The sequence below is a fragment of the Prionailurus viverrinus genome, chromosome F1 (genome assembly GCF_022837055.1).
Source record: "Prionailurus viverrinus isolate Anna chromosome F1, UM_Priviv_1.0, whole genome shotgun sequence".
Taxonomy (NCBI): Eukaryota; Metazoa; Chordata; class Mammalia; order Carnivora; family Felidae; genus Prionailurus; species Prionailurus viverrinus.
In genome coordinates, this window is record NC_062577.1 from 15,263,959 (window position 1) to 15,282,625 (window position 18,667).

The following is an 18,667-nucleotide window of genomic DNA, read 5'->3' on the forward strand; positions in this document are numbered from 1 at the left end:
CTCCTCCTCTATAAAATCAGGATGATCAATTCTGCCTCATAAAACCGGACTGAGCATTAAGTAAGATCATCTTGGGGGCTTATAACAAATGCTCAGCAAACATCAGCTTCTTTTTCTGGAACATGATCTCCATTCATGGCTTTCCTCAGTTATCAGCCTTAGTGTCTGTCATTGGTTGGTACTGACTGTTGCTTCTGCCTCAAAAAATTTTTTTTCTTGTGCTTTTTCTGGGTGTTCTGACTTCAAGCTAAAATATAAACTCTTTGGGGACAGGAACTGCCTTCTCTCTTTCTTTTGTAAATCATGATTTCACAACATCTAACTATTTTGACCTGTGTATAAGACACATCAATGCTCCGCTGACAGGGTGGACAGTGACGTCAGAGAAAACTTGCTCTCCTGAGGCTACTGGGGGAGCTGAGGGAGGGCTGGACCTCTAGCCCTGGTCTTCCACACTTTGCAAGCAGGCGGCAAGTTCCCATCCCAGAAGAGGAAATTCTCATCTCTCAGGTAGCACGGATTTTGTGTGTGTGTGTGTGGTCCCAAAAAGGCAGCTGTTTTGTTTTGTTTTGTTTTGTTTTGGCTGCTAATCTAAATATCATCTGAAATGCTCACCCAAATCTCCTTAATAAGATCAGGTATTAAGTTGCCAGATTTCGCAAATAGAAATGCAGAATTCTCATTTAAGTGTGGATTCCAGCGATAACAACAAATAACTTTGTAGTATAAGCACATCTCATTCAATATTTGAGACCCACACTAAGAAAGGTTATTTGATGTTTAGCTGAAATTCACTTCTAATGGAGCATCCTGTACTTTATCTGGCAACACTAGTCAGGTACAAGCAACCGCAAAGCAGCTAGATAGAGGGTGAGGAACAGGGGGAGAGAGAGAAAACAAAAAAACGAAAACTTCCCACTCAACATGAAGCTTCAAATCAAAATCCCAAAATACCTAAAGAAATTAATAGCTAATACAGACAGCCAGCAGAGCATTTGTAACACAAATTCGCTGCAGATGAAATTCTTTTTTCGACAAATGGCATTGAGACTAATCTGACTATTGGGGGGTGTGTAATATCAGTTATTTTTTAATGTTTATTTCTGAGAGTCAGAGAGAGACAGAGTGCAAGCAGGGGAGGGGCAGAGAGCGAGGGAGACACAGAATCCAAAGCAGGCTCCAGGCTCGGAGCTGTCGGCACAGAGACCGACGGGGGCTTGAACCCACGAACTTCAAGATCAAGACCTGAGCCAAAGTCGGACATTCAACCAGCTGTGCCACCCAGGCACCCCTTGTAATATCAGTCATTTTGTTTCTTACCAAACATGTCAGGCATGCCTAAGATTAAAATAACTTATTGTGTATTTTTTCCTTTTGGAAACATAATGTATATGGAGTAAAGATTTTAAAAATCAGAACCAAAAAAGCAATATTAGTAATTAATAAATAAATAAACAGAAGGAAATATAAATAAAGTCTATCAAGTTGTACCAGATAGAGATAGATAACCACTGCTCTCTTTTTGGTGCCTTTTAATTTAACACATGAAAGACAGGGAAAAAAAAAAAAAGGCAGTCTCGTCAAGCACTGACCCAAGAGCAACACAGAGAGCAGTATGTGCAAAGGCCCTGAGGTGGGAAAGGTCTTGCTGTGTTTGAGGGACTAAATATGGATCAGAACGGCTGGAGGGAAGAGGATATCAGTAAGATAAGGTTGTGCAGTTACTACTGGCCAGCCTGTTCATGCAAGCCCTGCTTAGGTTTATCATTTTATTCTATGTGCAGTAAAGAGCTGTCGATGGTTCTAAGCAGAAGTGGATATATATACTTAGCAACTATCCTTCTATTGGTATTTTTCCAATAGTATTTTAATAATTATCTATGGCTTTTCCTTTTTTTGTAGAACATTTTTTTAAAATTGAGACGTAATTGACATATAGCATTATATTAGTTTCAGGTGTACAATATAATAATCTGCTATGTGTATGTATTGTGAAATGATCACCATATTAAGTCAAGTTAACACACATGGTTACACATTTTTTTTATTTGTGATGAGAATGTTTTAGATAAAATTAATTCTACACAACAGTTGGACAAAGATTTTTCAGTACAGTATCTTTAGTATCTCCTTAGAGAAAACTGAAGCCATAACTTCCAAACTGAAAAGAATAAGAAATGATTAAACTAAATGAGGAAGCAATAAAATAAGGATAGCATAATGAGAAAAAGAACCCGCTAGAAATCTGGGAAATTAAAGAAAAATGTCACTGACATTTTACAAGCTCAATAGTTCATAAAAACTCAGAGAAGACACTGTAAAAGAAAGGTTTTATAATGTGGAAGATGGAACTGAGGAATTCACTCAGAAACACAGACATATACAACTTGCATAATGCAGTTAAGGAACAAGAAGCAGCAATCGAGAGAGAGGTTTTAACATTCATCCAATTCCAGAAACAGAGAAAATGAAAAGAATGGCAGAGAATCAGAATTCTTCAGAGAATCAAGTGCTTCATAATTTGAAGAGATAATTGCCAGACTCTTTCCAAATTTGGATGAAGACATGAGTCATTAAGTGGAAAATGCACTCTAAGTATCTAAGATAAATAAAAAAACAAATTCAGCCACAGACACGTTAAAGAACAACAAGGATCATGAGGAAATCTTTAAAATTACCAGATAAGAAGCTAGAACAACTAGACCAATAGCAGACCTCTTGTGCACAAAAGCAGGGTCAAAGACAATGGAATATCACCTTTGAAGGGTGAAAGGAAAATAAATATAAACACCTAGGATTGAATTTTACCATTAGCATCAAAGACCTAAGAACAGAGACTTAAACCAATCATATGAAGAGTTCATTGTCTCAAATCAAAGGGACGAGGAGGGAGCAGCCTGGGAGAGGGGAGGGCTATCAAAAAACCTGGAGTGCTACTTCCCTTGCTTCTGCTCTGCTTTCTTTAGCTTGTGGCTTCTCTCTTCATTGTTCCATGGAGGTTCCTGTGTCCCACGAAAGGACAAGGGTAAAAGTGTGTCCCCGTTAGCTAAGTTGGCCCCTTTAGGAAAAAAATTTCCCCCACTCAGTGTTTTCTGCTTACATCTCATTGGCCACTCATTACTATGAGAGTCTGGAAAATGCAGTCTATCTGCTGAGCTCACAGCTCCCCCAAATAAAATTTAGTGTTCCAGTTCTGTTTCTAAGGAAGAAGGAGGACAAGAACGTGGGCTGGGCAGCTAGTAGTCACTGCCACAGCTATTATTTGAGAGTGTAAGCAAAACGAAGACATTTCTAGCCATAGAAAATATCAAAAGAACTTTACAGCCTCTCACTAAAAGCATTATCAAGGACCTATGTCATTTAGAAATAAAGTAAATCCAGGAGCACCTGGGTGGCTCAGTCGGTTAAGCATCTGACACTGGGTCAGGTCATGATCTCATACTTTGCAGATTGAAGCCCTGCATCCGGCTCTGTGCTGACAGCCTGTTCCAGGTTCTGTGTCTCCCTCTCTCTCTCTGATCCTCCCCCAGTCACGCTCTGTCTCTCTCACTCTCTCAACAATAAAATAAACATTAAAAAAATTTAGAAATAAAGTAAACCCAAAGGGAAGATACAGACCACGGGGAGCAATGGGGCCACAGCAATCTATAAAACATGTCAGTAAATACCACTATAATTTACTGTAACAAATAAATATTATTTTTTTGTTTTTTAAAAAGGTAAAACTGAAATTGCAAGTAAAAATTACAAGATGGTGGAAATATCTAAATGTGGCAACATGTTAAGGTTTTATAAAGCTGAAGTGAGTATATAAATTATATATTATTCTTTATATTTGCCTATAAGTTTGGAACATCTGAAAATTTGAAAAATTAAGAGAGGCAATGCTTAGAAGTTCAAAACCTCAACGCATCAAGAGACTTCACAAAGTTAAAAGGCAAGAGAGAAAGACCAGAAGGGAAATGTTTGACACGTGTACAAAAAAAAAAAAAAAACCCACTATCTTGTATATGGAAAGTTACTATACATCCATAGAGAAAAGCCAAAACCCAATGGAAGGAGAGGAAAGGATATGAAAGGATATGAGATTTTGTAGAAGAAGAAATACAAATGGCTAATAAATATTTTTTAAAAACGCTCAACCGGGGCACCTGGGTGGCTCAGTGGGTTAAGCGTCCGACTTCGGCCCAGGTCATGATCTCACGGTTCATGAGTTCGAGCCCCGCATCGGGCTCTGTGCTGACAGCTTGGAGCCTGCTTCCGATTCTGTGTCTCCCTCTCTCTCTCTGTACCTCCCCAGCTCGTGCTCGCACTCTGTCTCTGTCAAAAATAAATAAACTTAAAAAAAAATTAAAAAAAAAAAACGCTCAACCTTGTAATCAGAGAAATTCAGTCTAAAACAACAATAGGGTGTTCATTTCACCTGCCAAAGAAATAAAAATTTAGAAAATTGAACATACCCAGTCTTGGCAAGAGAGAAAAGCATGGCTACTCCTGGGCCCTGTCAGTGGGCGTGTTTTTTTGGCAAAATTTGTTTAGATTGCAGTTTGGTAGCACTTACAATTTGTGAATGTCCATACTAGTACACTCATACTTCCACTTCCAAAAATCTATTCTACAGGGGCGCCTGAGTGGCTCAGTCATTTAAGTGTCCAACTTAGGCTCAGGTCATGATCTCGCAGTTCGTGAGCCCGCATCGGGCTCTGTGCTAACAGCTCAGAGCCTGGAGCCTGCTTCGGATTCTGGGTCTCCCTCTCTCTCTGCCCCTCCCTTGCTGTCTCTCTCTCTCTCTCTTTCAAAAATAAATAAAAACTAAAAAAAAAAAAAAGAGTGATCATTGCAACACATACTACAATCATAAAATGCCAGGACCAACCAAGATGCCCAACAATTGAAGAGTAGATAAACAGATAATGATACACCAGTACTAAAGGATCTCATGGAGCCATTAAAAAAAAAGCAGCAGACTTCTAGAGAGTGCCATATTGTGAAACACACAAGGCAAGCGATGACTACAGCATGAGCACATGTATGCTCCTTAAAAATCATCCATGGGTATTCTCTGTGCTTGGAAAAAGAGCAAAAAGGACACATACTAAAATACTAATAGTGGGGAAGGCCAGGAAGGAGCCTGGGAAAGCTGCAATATATTCTTCTGTAGGGTTTGAATCATTTAGAAGATTTAATATTTAAAAGGTAAGAAAGAGAGACAGTAAATGTTCTGGAAAGAGCTCAGGAAACATTGCTAGACCTCATTTTTCTCATATATAAAGTGAGGATAACTGTGTCTGACCTTGTTCTGGCCTGACCCGGAAGTCATGAGGTTCTGCAGAACGCGTTAAAGGAACAATGAACACGTATCTGGGGGGAAAGGAGACCATATTCAAAAGTAATGGATTGTCCTAGGATAAGTGGGGCCAGGCATTTTACAAGTATCCTTCCTATGAAATAGATTTTAATGTCCTATTATCTTATCTAGGACACTTGGTGGTAAAATCCGTCTAGTGAGTGGCAGAGCTGGGGACTGAACCAGAGTGGCTCTCTCTCCACGCTTTCCCAGAAACCCCAAAGTTCGGCATCTTTTGAGAAGCAGTGCCCGCCATGACTAAGAACACAGAGTGCCTCAGTGCGGGTCCCCACCACTCTCCAACTCTGCGACACTGGACAAGTTATGACACTGCTCTGGGTCTCTCTTCTCTCTTGTAAAATGGGTGTAATAATAGCACCTCCTGCAGAGAATTATTGCAGAAATTAAATGAGTTAATAAATGTGAGACACATCAGTACCCAGCACAGTAGGTCATGGGTAAGTACTGGCTATCACTAGTATTTGCTCCAATCGTCTGGTTGACCTGTGGGAGAGAGAAGCATTTGGGGTTGAGTATGGAGTGAAAAACATAATGCACATCTCTTTTCTCCCTTCAGAATACTTTGGTGTTTTTTTTTTAATGTTTATTTATTTTTGAGAGACTGTGCAAGCAGGAGAGGGGCAGAGAGAGAGAGGGACAGAGGATCCGAAGTGGGCTCTGAGCTGACGACAGAGAGCCCACAGAGAGCCCTGTGTGGGGCTCGAGCTCACAAACTGTGAGATGGTGACCTGAGCCGAAGTCTGATGCTTAACCGACTGAGCCACCCAGGCGCCCTCCCTTCAGAATACTTTGTAAGCAAACAAACAGAAGTCTTTGGTATCTTCTAGGCCCCCAATTCTTGAGGACATCTCCACCACTCCCGCTAATACTTCACTCGGTGCGACTGCCAGCTCCACTCTTGGGGGCACTTCTGGGTTGCCCCTGTGTGACTTAGCACTGGTGAATCCATCCTGCCAAGCTAACGACCAACATTCAGGGTTTTCTTACCCAGCAGACGGGTCAGCAGATGGCAAAAGCCTAAAAGTCCATGTCATAGCTTCACTGTGAGGGGCCCTATGAAACTGGGTGTTCTCTTCTTAAACTGTGCATTTCCCCAGGACATGGAAAGTCTGCTCTTCTGCCACAGAACACGGGGGGCCTGACCGAGCCCCGCCACCCTCCTGTGACAGGCCACCTGTCGTCCCCACTGCCAGCATCTTGCAGACCTCCCAAAAGTTCATGCATCCCTGCCCACTCTTTTTTCATCCAGTGGGAAAAGAGGTTGATGGAGAGCTAGAAGATGCACTGTCTATGCCAGGGACTGAATGAAATGCTGGGGAGCGAGACTGTGAAATCCAAAAGGGAGCTCCAGGGACAGAATGGCTCAGTCTGGCCCGCGTGGGCCAAAGCAGGGCCGGCCCCTGTCTTATGCCTCCCTCGCTTGGTGCTTCGGGGCTTAGGGTGGCCCAACAGTGTTCTCCCGCTGGTAGGTAAAATGGCTCAGGGAGGCATGGAACAGCAGTGAGCCACGGATAAAGAGGATGGAGAAATAAAAAAGAAAGCCAGAGAGATAAAAAGAGCCCTCGGGAAATGGCAGCTCCAGAAGGCAGCAAGATGCTTTAATCTTTCAGCAAAAGGACAGCATCTGATTCTTCGTGTTTGCAGATCTTTGCAAACTGAAGAACATTTTGGGAATGTAGAAAGGCAGCATTCTCTCTCTCAGGAATGTGACTGTCGCCCCTTTGACCTAAAGGGGTGGCTTTGGACAAGTTGCTTAACTTTGCTGAGCTGCGGTTTCCCCTTTGAAAGACAGGATAATCGTCTGTACCATATAAGGCAGACTCAGACTTAGACAAGATAGAGGTTCATTATTCTGTCATGTGTAGGTTGTTCCAAGATGCCATGGCCCTTCCATAGCCATCGGACACTCCAGGCTCTTTCCTTCTTACTATTTCACCATCCTGGGCACATGGCTTCCAACTTCAAGTTCACCCTATGGTCCAAGATGGCTGTCCAAATGCCAACCATTGTGTCTGGATTCTGGATAGAGATGAGAAGGATGAAAGGATGGGCAAAAGGGCATACTCCCGGCTGAGTCAGCCCCTTGCAGGATTTTCCTGGGTCTCTTTCCCACCCCCCAAAACTTTTGCTTACATCTTACTGACCATCACTGCCCGTCAGGGAAGGAAGGCTGGGAAATGGCTGTTAGCCTTGCACATTGTCACCTGGCACAGAAGGAGAAGTCCATTAGGAAGAAAGCAGATACTGGGCAGGTGGTCTCTGCTGTCAAACCCCAGAGAGTCATTAAAGAATGACAGGAAATAATGCATGCGAATAAGCACTTTGTTAGCTCAGAAGTCTCTGCAGCTGTTCTCAGTCACCCTCACAACAGTCTTGTGCAGCGGGAACGGAGGTCCACAGAGACATTCAAGGTCAACAGTCAGTAAACGATAGAGCTGGCATTCCAACTTCTACCCGTCTATGACTTTCTTGTCCCTCCCCTCCCTATTGCAGAGAGAAAGAATGGTTTTTCTGAGGACGTCTGTTGTGAGTCTGTGCAGGGGAGGTTAGCAGTCAAGTGTATATGCCTACCGCCTACCCTTCCGGGTCTAGATTTCAGGGGGTGGGGGATTCTCTTGGGAGCTGAGAGCCTAGGCTGTTGTCCACTGAGCGTGGACCACTGACAACCCCCGGTCATCGTCAGCCTCGGTGAGCTCTGTTCATGATGTCCTCTTTGAGGTTATGAATGCTGTTAATTTTACGTTTTACCAAGAGCCTTGGGACCAGAGGCCGTCAGGCATGAGTGACTATGAATTGCATTGTATTACATTATTAATTGCCATGTTATCTGGAGTCAAGTAACTGACTGATGCTTCAGCAAGCAGTGCTGTGAAATAGAAATCTTCCCTAGTCCCTGTCTCCCCACCCCTCCCCAGCTCACAGGGAGAAGGCAGGGGATCCTATGCCCAAAGTTGTTCTGAACTCTTCAGAAGAACCAGCTGTGACTCTAGGAGGCCACCGTCCTGTGGGCGTGGGAAGCAGTGCATGTACGTGACGAGAGAGAGGTTAGCACTGGAAGCAGGACTATGGGAACAGCCATCCTGGGGTGTCTGAAATCCATCATAAGGTGGGCGTGTGACCAAGAGGACACGAACCAGCCAGAAGTTTGGATTCGGGTAGTTTGTGAGGACAAAGTGCTAAGGATTCACAAACTCAGGGAGGCTGTGAGCATCCAGGAAAGGGACAGTGAACCCTCTGAAGTACAGGATCTGCCTGGAGCGCTGCAGAAAGGACCTGGAAGGGCTCGAGAAGCCCCAGAGGGAGGTTAGACTCCAGAGGGATGTCAGCCGGGCCAACTGGTCAACAGCTCCCTGTGCCTGTCCTCTGCTAGGCGTCTGTGGCCGTCCCCCAGACTCCCCCCAGACTCTGTAGTCACTTCCTGCTTTCCAAGCAGCACCTCAGAGGTCAGAACTTGGGGTACCTTCACCCAAAAGAGGAGGGTGAGAATAAGGTGTCGGCCCCAGGACCCGCTCTGCAGAAGGGAACCCTTCTTTGCTTCTTGGCTCCCCCAGTGCCAGGAACCTCTAACTAGTGCAGAGATCTTCCCGAGTAAGGGCATCCCCGAAGGCTTCTCACAGGCTTTGAGGGTCTTCTGGGACAACAAAGGCAGGGCTGCTGGTGGGTGGTAGACTTTGGAGTGTCGGTTGACAGGTGGTGGAATCACCCCGTGTGTCGGCCACCACTTTAGTCAGACACGCTGACTCAGCAAGTCTTGACGGGCTCTTCACGTGGGAACAGACACTTGGCATCTCCCGGCTGCCTCTACGTGCACTGAGCAAAATCTCAACCTGCAGAATCGCCGTCAGGATTACATCGCGTCCGTGAAACCCTTTGCGCAGCGCCTGATGCAGAATAGCTGCTCGACAGATGTTAGCAACCTATTCCCGCGCATGGCTCCTCCCTTACGTGTCGCAAGCGGGATCACAGGTGGGGACGGCAGGTGGAAGCCGGTGGCGACCCCAAGGAGGAAGCGTTCTCATACCCTAAGACGCTGCCTCCGGGGACCAGGGGCTGTCACACACACTGACGGTCCAGCACCTCCACCTTTCTAGTCTGGGAATGAGAGCCACCAGCAAAAGCCTTTGGAGGGTCCAGTATCCGCCATTTACTGGTTAGACATTCTCGGGCAACTTGCTTTACGTCACTTAAGCTCGGTCAGACCGTCTGTGGAACGAGAGTCGTCGTGCCTCCCTCAGAAGGCCAGTCTCTGAGGAGAGCCCCCACCCCCATCAGACCTGATGGTGCAGGCTGTCAGGGAGCCTGAACCAACAGGCACATACGCAGTCCCCCAAGGTAGCTCCCAGAGCCTCTGCCAGAGAAAGGCCAAAGCCGGGCAGCTGAAAGATCTCTCTTCCCAGGGTGTGGATGCAGGAAAACCCCCAAGATGACGCCATCTTCTGTGGGCTTCCCCCACTGCTTCCGAGAAACACTGCTGTCATCACCAGACATGACCTTGCTCAGCTTCACAGCCCTTCGGGGGCAGGGGACAAAGAGGGCAGAAAACGCAGGTGCAGAGAAAGGTAAGCTGCTGGGAATCACAGGCCTGGAAAGAGTGAGGATCGGGCTCCTTGCAACCAACACCCAAGATGAATTCAGACTCAACCTACTTTCTTATACATGCATGTGTGAGGACACCTACACAGATAGTGCCTGGACAGGCTGGACACATGCTTTTAAGACTTGCACTTGAGGTCGATGGGAAACAGCCCCTTTATGTAGGAAGCGAACACTGGGCATCTTCCCTGGGACATCTGTAACAGTGGGCAAAATCCCCACTTGCCAAATTGCTGCAAGGACCAAATCCCATACAGAAAATGCTTCACCCAGTGCCTGATGCAGGATAGCGGCTTAACAGATGTTAGTGACCTATTACTGGGTACAGACTTGTCGCAAGCTCACTCACATACGGTCCCCGTATGGCAGCGCACTGCCCCACCCCAGAGACACCAATCCTAGAGATGATCGTGTGCACGGCCCTTCTTGGATTTGAGCAGTGTACATCTTGCACCACTATACATGGCAGGCTGCTGAGGGCCCTTACTCGGAGCAGAATGCAAACCACTACAGGACACCCCTTCTGCCTTTGACTTTCAGCTAACCTTCGTATCCCTTCACTTGCTCCTCCCCCCCAGCTCTAAGTCACCCCCTTGGTGGAAAGCCTAAGTGGTAGAGTCAGCCAGGAAGGTGGTGTGTGGAAAAACTGAAGGCAGTCTGCTTTCTTTCCTTCCTCTCTCAATGTTTACCTGAATCTTTAGTCTCTTATCACATTTTAGGGCCAGGGGCTGATTTTTGAGACAAAGTATGCTGCCTGCTGATGTAGCCTGGATGTCTGGGGGCCTTGCTGGAATCCAGCGGCCACCAGGTGGGCAAAGGATGTTGGGGGACCATGGGGTGTTTCACCCTCAGCAAAAGCTGAAGGAAGAAACTGTGAGGCTGCTATTTCAACTTCAGTGTTGAGTCTCACCCCCAAGTCGTTTATCTGACAAGCCTGCAAGGCCAGGACAGAGCCTGGATCTCAAGGCCGGCCCAGTTCCCAATGCACTAATGACAACTGACAGACACCAAATCCTTGCAATTTCCAAACAAAACCTTGGTGCTCCAATCCCAGGGCTCCCCGGGAAACACTCCATTGATTTCCCAGGCTTTGCTCCGCTGATCCTCACTGATTGCCAACAATCCCCAGCTGAGCAAGTTCATTGCCCTCCAGGCCCTCCCTCCCTCTTAACCCTTCTCTGCCCATACCCTTGTCCCCTGCTTCAGCTGGGGAGCCCTCGGAGAAGCCGGCCAGACAAATGCAGCCGGCCCGGATTTATGCTGCTTAAAATAACATCACCTGTTTGTGCACACTTTATCCGGCTGCTGAAACGATGCCGGCGGTTGGCAGGGCTGGGATGGGCAGATCCACCATTTTAATGTTAGAAAGTTCCTGGGCTCCTTCAAATATCGTCTGCCAAACAGCCAAAGGTAGCATCGCTCTCACTCACAAAGGCTTTGTGCAAGACACAAGATGAAACAGAATCACAGCCAGATTCAAATCCTTTATACTCTGCTCCAGTTCTGGTTCTTAAAACAGAGGGTGGGCTTTTTTTTGTATCATTATTTTAATTATGGACTGAGTCAGACTTCCCAAAAGAAATACCAAATAATATCATAAACAACTATGTCTCCAGCACCTAACTTAAAAAAGGGAAATATTGAATGTGTGGAAAACCACAATGTAAGGCAATCCCGTTTTTTTTCCCCCTCCCACCCCAGATATTACCACCATCCTAAATCGGGTCTTTACTGTCGCCCTGTGTCTTTATACCCCACACCATTTTGTCAACTTTTTATCTTGAGATGCTTGTAGATTCACATACAGGGCTGAGAAATAATAGAGAGCCTATACACTTCACCCAGTTTCCTCCAGCGCAAACATCTTGCAAAACTATACTGCGATGTCACAATCAGAAAACTGGCATTGCTGCAGCCCCCTAACCTTGTCCAGATCTCACCCGTTTTACATGCACGTGTGCGTGTTTGTGCACGCACGTGTGCGTACTATGTGAGCATTTAGTTCTATTAACTCATGTGAAGATCCCATGTGCCCACCTCCACACTCAGCTACAGAAGTGCTCTATCGTAAGGACCCTCTCCCAGACAAAGATCCCTTCTTCTCTCTTTCCTCCCCCCTCTCCCAGGCCCCTGACAACCATTAATCTGTTCTTCATTTCTTTTTATTTTGCCATTCCAAGTTAATACCAATGGAAGCATATTGTGTAATCATTTAAGATTGGGTTTTTTCCACAAACAGGATGCCCTGGGAATCCACCCTAGTGTTACATGTATCAGTAGTTTGCTCCTTGTTATCGCTGAGTAGTTTCCCACTGTATGGATGTACCACAGTGTGTGTGACCATTCACTGGAGAGTATTTGGAGTGTTCCCAGTTTGAGGCTATTACAAATAAAGCTGCCATGAACATTGGTGTAGAAGTTCTATGAACATAAATTTTCATTCTTCGGACGTGAGTGACTGAGATTACAACTGCTGAGGTTTATGGTAAGCACATACTATTGTGTTTAAAATTTTTTTATTTTGAGAAAGAGAGTGTGCGTGTGTGTGCGCGCATGCAAGTGGGAGATGGGGGAGGGAGGGGGGTAGAGAGAGAAGAGAGGGAATCCCAAGCAGGCTCTGTGCTCTCAGAGCCTGACGGGTTGAACTCACGGACCGTGAGATCATGACCTGAGCTGAAATGAGGAGTCGGATGCTTAACCGACTGAGCCACCCTGGCACCCCTTATATTTTTTAAATATGGTACCGATTCACTTCTTTGAAACATACAATGGTAGCATACTATGTATGTTCTTCTGCAACTCACTTCTCTCTCAACAGCTGTTCCTTCCATGTATTCGTGTTGCTCTATGTAGCTCTAGCCTATTTATTTGTGCTGATATGTAGCATCCCAATGTATGAATATGCTACCATTTAGGTATCCATTATAATTCCCATTTTAAAAGGCCTAAAATCTTGGCAGGGGAGTGGGTTTTGTAGGCCAGAAAGTCATTTGCCTTCCTAGTTTTAGAATGGGGTAATATGGAATAAGCCTGAACCTGTCCAGAAGACAAGACACTAGAGTGATTTGCTCTTGGTCGTGTCCACTAAATGACCTTGGTAAAGTCACTTGGCCTTCCTGAGCTCAGCTTTCTCATCCATAAAATGGGAACATAATAATAATAAAATAATAATAATAATAATAATTAATGCTTAATTTTTGTGGGAAGTAAATGAAAGTATAGTGTGTGTACTAAAAACAAACCAAAGCATGTTGAATACATGGCAGTTACATTTATTAGTTAATAATTATAATTAAATACCAATTATCACCAATGGAAAGAACAAAATATGCATTCTGGATTTTTCATGGAGAATCCAATTTCAGATCATCTCTCCCATTGTCCCCCTCAACTGGTTTGTCAGGCCTGTCCTGCTTTGTAGTCAAAAATGCCATCAATAGGCTAACAGACACATGAAAAAATTCTCCACGTCACTCACCATCAGGGAAATACAAATCAAAGCCACAATGAGATACCACCTGACACCTGTCAGAATGGCTGAAATTAGCAACTCAGGCAACAACAGATGTTGGCGAGGATGCAGAGAAAGAGGATCTGTTTTGCATTGTTGGTGGGAAGGCAAACTGGTGCAGCCACTCTGGAAAACAGTATGGAGGTTCCTCAAAAAGTTAAAAATAGAGCTATCCTATGACCCAGCAATTGCACTACTAAGTATTTATCCAAGGGATACAAGTGTGCTGTTTTCAAGGGGCACAAGCACCCCAATGTTTATAGCAGTGCTATCGACAGTAGCCAAAGTATGGAAAGAGCCCAAATGTCCATCAACTGACAAATGGATAAAGATGTGGCATATATATACAATGGGGTATTACTCGGTGATCACAAAGAATGAAATCTTGCCGCTTGCAACAACGTGGATGGAACTAGAGGGTATTATGCTAAGCAAAATTAGTCAGTGAGAAAAAGACAAATATCATATGACTTCACACATATGTGAAATTTAAGATACAAAACAGATGAACATAAGGGAAGGGAAGCAAAAATAATATACAAACAGGGAGGGGGACAAAACATAAGAGACTCTTAACTATGGAGAACAAACAGAGGGCTGCTGGAGAGGTTGTGGGTGAGGGATGGGCTAAATGGGCAGGGGGCATTAAGGAGGGCATTTGTTGGGCTGAGCACTGGGCATTATACATAGGGGATGAGTCGCTGGAATCTACTCCTGAAATCATTATTTCACTGTAATCCAACTAACTTGGATGTCAATTAAAATTAAAAAGAAATGCCATCAATAAATAAGGTCAGGGCAACCACAGAGGTCCTAGTCCTGACCTCCCTCTGGGGTAGCGATTTTTATCACATTTTACAGATGAGGTAACTGAGGCTCAGATGTTGAGTGACTGGCCCACGATCACACAGGAGCTGGACTCCATTGCCTTTAGTCTGGATCCAGAGTCCACATTCCTCCAACTTCCTCGCGGCCATGAACAGCCTCTGGGAAACCCTGGGTGGCCAGAATTGGGCATCCAGGCCATGGGTGTGCAGGGGGTGGGCCCCAGTCCTTCTCAGAGCGGGGAGGAGGCTCCTCCCTGTGCCCAGCTCCCCCGGGGCTCTCTCCAGGGTCCAGGACCCTCATCCATCCTCCCAGGCCCCTGGAGCAGAGCAGGAGGCACTGGGACCAGCTGGGTGGCCACAGGATGGGAGCAAGAAAGAAGGGGGAAACAGGAAAGACTGCACCAGAAACGCAAAACAAGCATTTAAATAGACATTCCTGCGTTGTTGGGCTAAACAAGGACCACAGAGTGACATGACAACAGTCTCCAAATATTTAAGTCATGTGAGTCCTCAGGAAGGAGAATTTTTTTTAGCCCGGAATGAGGAGGGAGACACTGGGGGAAGGGCTGGGGAGGAGCTCCTCATCCTGAAGAGGAATGAAGTCCAGCATTCAGGAGGGAGAAGGGACTCGGAAGACAGGTTCCCCTTTCCCTGCTTTTGCCTCAGTTTCTTCCCCTGTAAAGTGAGACCAGTGGACTGAATCTTCTCTAAGGTCAGCCCAACTCTGGTGCTTCTGGGGAGGAAAAAAAAAGGTTTTCCATCACACAGCAAGAAAGAATAGTCCTGGGAGGCATTCCTGTGGCCCATCAGGGTATCATAACCATGTGATGTGGCTTCCTGTCACTTCTGGCTTCTCTGTGTCACAGTCCACTTTAGCTGGGATGTTTCCCGGGACAGCAAGTGAGGGGGTTAGGGAGGCAGATGGGGCCTTGGGAAGGATTAATTTCTGCTTCTGGAAAGGGCATTGCCTGTTTCCCAAAGTGGGATCCACTGAGCCCCGGACCCCAGGCCCCGCCCAGACATCCTTGCAGAGAATCCCTGAGCAGAAAGCCTGAAGGCTTTGCTGTTCTGACCTGCTCATCTGTTTTCCTCGGAGGCCACACAGGCTGCAACCCCATCACCCCAGACACCAGAGGCCAAGATGCCTGCAGTCTGGGTGTCCCAGACACAAACCCTGTCACCCTGAGCTGTGCATGTTCCCGTAATCAGGCCCCAGCGGCTATTCCTCACACCTGACCGGAGCCGGTTTTCCCAGGGGAGACGGTGCATTCGGGCACCTCCTTCTAAAGACAAAGTGTCTGCCTTGAAACTCATCATTCCCGGAAAACCGAAGAAGCGCCCCCACTCTCCAGCCATTCACCTGAGCCCCCTCCACTCCCTCACACCCCACCCTCAGCCGCTCAGCCGGCCTCTCTTGCCTGGTCCTATCAGGCCTCCTGCAAATGGTCCGGCCCACCCAGCCCGGACCTTCTGTGCCCAACGCCACCTGCTCGCGCTCTCAACATGCTTTCCCAGGCCTCACAACCCCCACCCCTTCCCCCCGACCCCCGGGCCTGTAGTGTTCCAGAATTTGGAAGGTTTGATTTTAGGGAAGTGACAGGCTACTTAGCCCCTCCGGTGTATAGAACATCCCAGCCAGGTCCCGGCCAACTCCCAGCAATCAGGCACATTAATACTTCTGCAGGGAGAACCATGAATATTCACGCCAAGTGGGGATAAATAAAAGACTATAAATAGCCTCAGTTCAGGCAGGTTTTGCCTCCAAATGAGTTACATAAAGCCTCTCTGTTCTCTGGTTTCTGTGGATAAGAGACTGAGGGTCTGACTGGTTAGCCCTGGCCTCACCTTCCACCTGGGCTGTGACCCCCTTGCCTCCCAGCTGGCCCCTCCCTGCTCTGCATGCAGATGGCTTGCAGTCCCAGGGGTCTGAGCAGCCCCAGCCGCTTCTCTCCCCTGGCCCTGGAGGGCAAGCCTCCCTCCCTTCTCTCTGCTGCTCTGCCCCAAGGAAGAGCCAGCCTCACAGGGCCTCCCCAACCCAGCGGATGGGTTCTCATTGCACGATGCTGAGTGGTCACTTCTGTCAACACAGAGGGGCTTCAGGTGACTGTGCAGTGGAGTGTAGATGGGAGTGTTTGTTGAAATGGAGGGCTCACCAAAGGAGACTAGGGAAGATGCTCAGCACACGGGGGGTGGGGGGGCCTGAGTTCATCCCTGACCGCCTGCTCGGTAGGCCGGGTGTGCGCCTGAGCACAGGCACTGAAGGAGCAACTTCCACCAGGGTGCCCGGAGTGACTGGAGCAAGGGCAAAGGCCACTCTGGGGACTGGGACACGATTCCAGTGCAAAGTGGAGTAGCGATGAGCACAGGGCCACGCCTGTCCTTGCGATGATGCTTCCATGCAAATTACAAAACTTCCATTCCAGGCAGCTCCCCCCACCCCCACCCCGCCCCCCAGGCCATGGCCCAGCCAGGCCCTTGGCTCCTCACCAGAGTGCAGGCCAGGAGTCTCAGAATCACATGCTGTGACCCAGAGGAGGCGCTTCCCTGACTGCCACACGGAACACCCTAGGGCTGGGGAGGGTGCCTAGCACGGGACCCACTGGGGTCTGCAGTTCCGGGAACCCTTCTCTCAGGTGCACCGTGGGGACGGCACCTCTAAAATGGCTTTGAGGGCAGCCAGCACTGGGGATCCCGGGGGGAATGCTGGTGTGCTTGCCAGACAGTCCCCTGGAGGACTGGCCTGTGTAGTGGGGAGCTGTCCTGTGATGTTAGGCACAGGAGAGGGAGCACCCAGGCTGGTAAATGTGGGATTGTCACCTGCTTGAGACCCACAGGAAGGACTGGGGAGACCTGGATCTTAAAGGCCCCTTGGACATTAGGTAGTCAAAGCCTGGTCCTTGGGGACCTGCTGCCCCTGGGAAGTCAGGAACCTTCCTGACTGTTGAGAAGAAGGCCATCCTGCCCCCCGCCCCCACCCAGTCCTGCACTGCCTCTTCCCAGCCCGGACCCCAGGCACACTCAGGACGTCCGGCAGGGGTGGGGGGGGGGGGGCAGAGCATGGAAAGGAAGCACGAGGAAGATCATTAAGCAAACAACACAAAACAAAAAAAGAATGACAAATAAAGACAAATGGAGGGGAGGAACAAACCGTGAGAAGAGCCCGCTTCAGCTCACCTACCCCCCTCCCCACGTCCCCTAGAAGATCAAATTATGACCTGAAATCACTGGATACATATTTTATTATGTGGGTAATTTAAAGGATTAGAGGGAGACAAAGAATTCATAAGCTGTAGTCACATTAGAAGACAAATTGTTTCCATTAATCTCTGAAGAAGGGAGGGAAGGAGAGAAATGAGAAAATGTAGGCAGGCAGAGAAGGCGTAGTTGGGGGGGGTGCAATGGAAACAATGGTGCTTTCTTTTCTCCCCGTCTCTGGCTGTGCCCCCCACCCCCAAACAAGCTGAGCCTCTGCTCCAAATAAGGCTGATTTGCATTGCAGATTTATCTCAGCTGCTTTTTGCTTCTGTTGCCAACCAGAGATGGTTTAAATAACATGTATTGTTCTGCGTGATTCCTTATGCAAATGTTTCTGGCCTGTTTGTTATTCCTGAATAATTTCCAATGCCTGCTGTCTGGGCAGAAGAAGTGGCTCACTCCCCCAGCTGTGTTAGGAGTCACCTGCCGGACGGAGGCAGGGGCACGGGGACAGGGTTCTAATGGCTGTAGACTGTTCTGGAAGGCCAGCGTTGTGGCGTCCCAGAGAGCCAGCCGGGCAAGCCCCAGCCCGGGCTGGATCTTAGGTTGGAGAAGTCAGAGGTGGAGGGACTCGGAGAACCAAGTCCAATGTGAGATTTTACACAGGCTGAATGAGGCTCGATGTGGGGGGGAGGGGTGTCCCCTTCACAGCAGGGCCCATGAGTTTTTCTCTCTGGAGGGGAGCCTGGGAGTGAGGGCAGCGGGGGACCCTGTGAGAGCAGGCTGTGGAAGCAAGGACTGGCTTCCCATGAATGAACGAATGAATGAAAACAATGCTCTAATGAATGAATTGAGCGGGTGTCCACTAAGCACCCACTTTTTTCCAAGAATGGGGCTTAGAAAGTGAGAACACAGGGGCGCCTGCCTGGCCAGCTCCATCAGTAGAGCATGTGACTCTTGATCTCAGGGTGGGGAGTTCAAGCCCCACATTGGACCCAGAGCTTACTTAAAAAAAAAAAAAAAAGAAAGGAAGGAAGGAAGGAAGGAAAAGAAAGTGAGAACACGAAATAGGCCCTGCTGTCCAGAAGATCATTCTGCGGAGCTGAGGCTGGAGCATGTGCTCAAAGTATCACAATCCTCAAGGTTTACCTCCTTCTCACCTCCACCTACTCA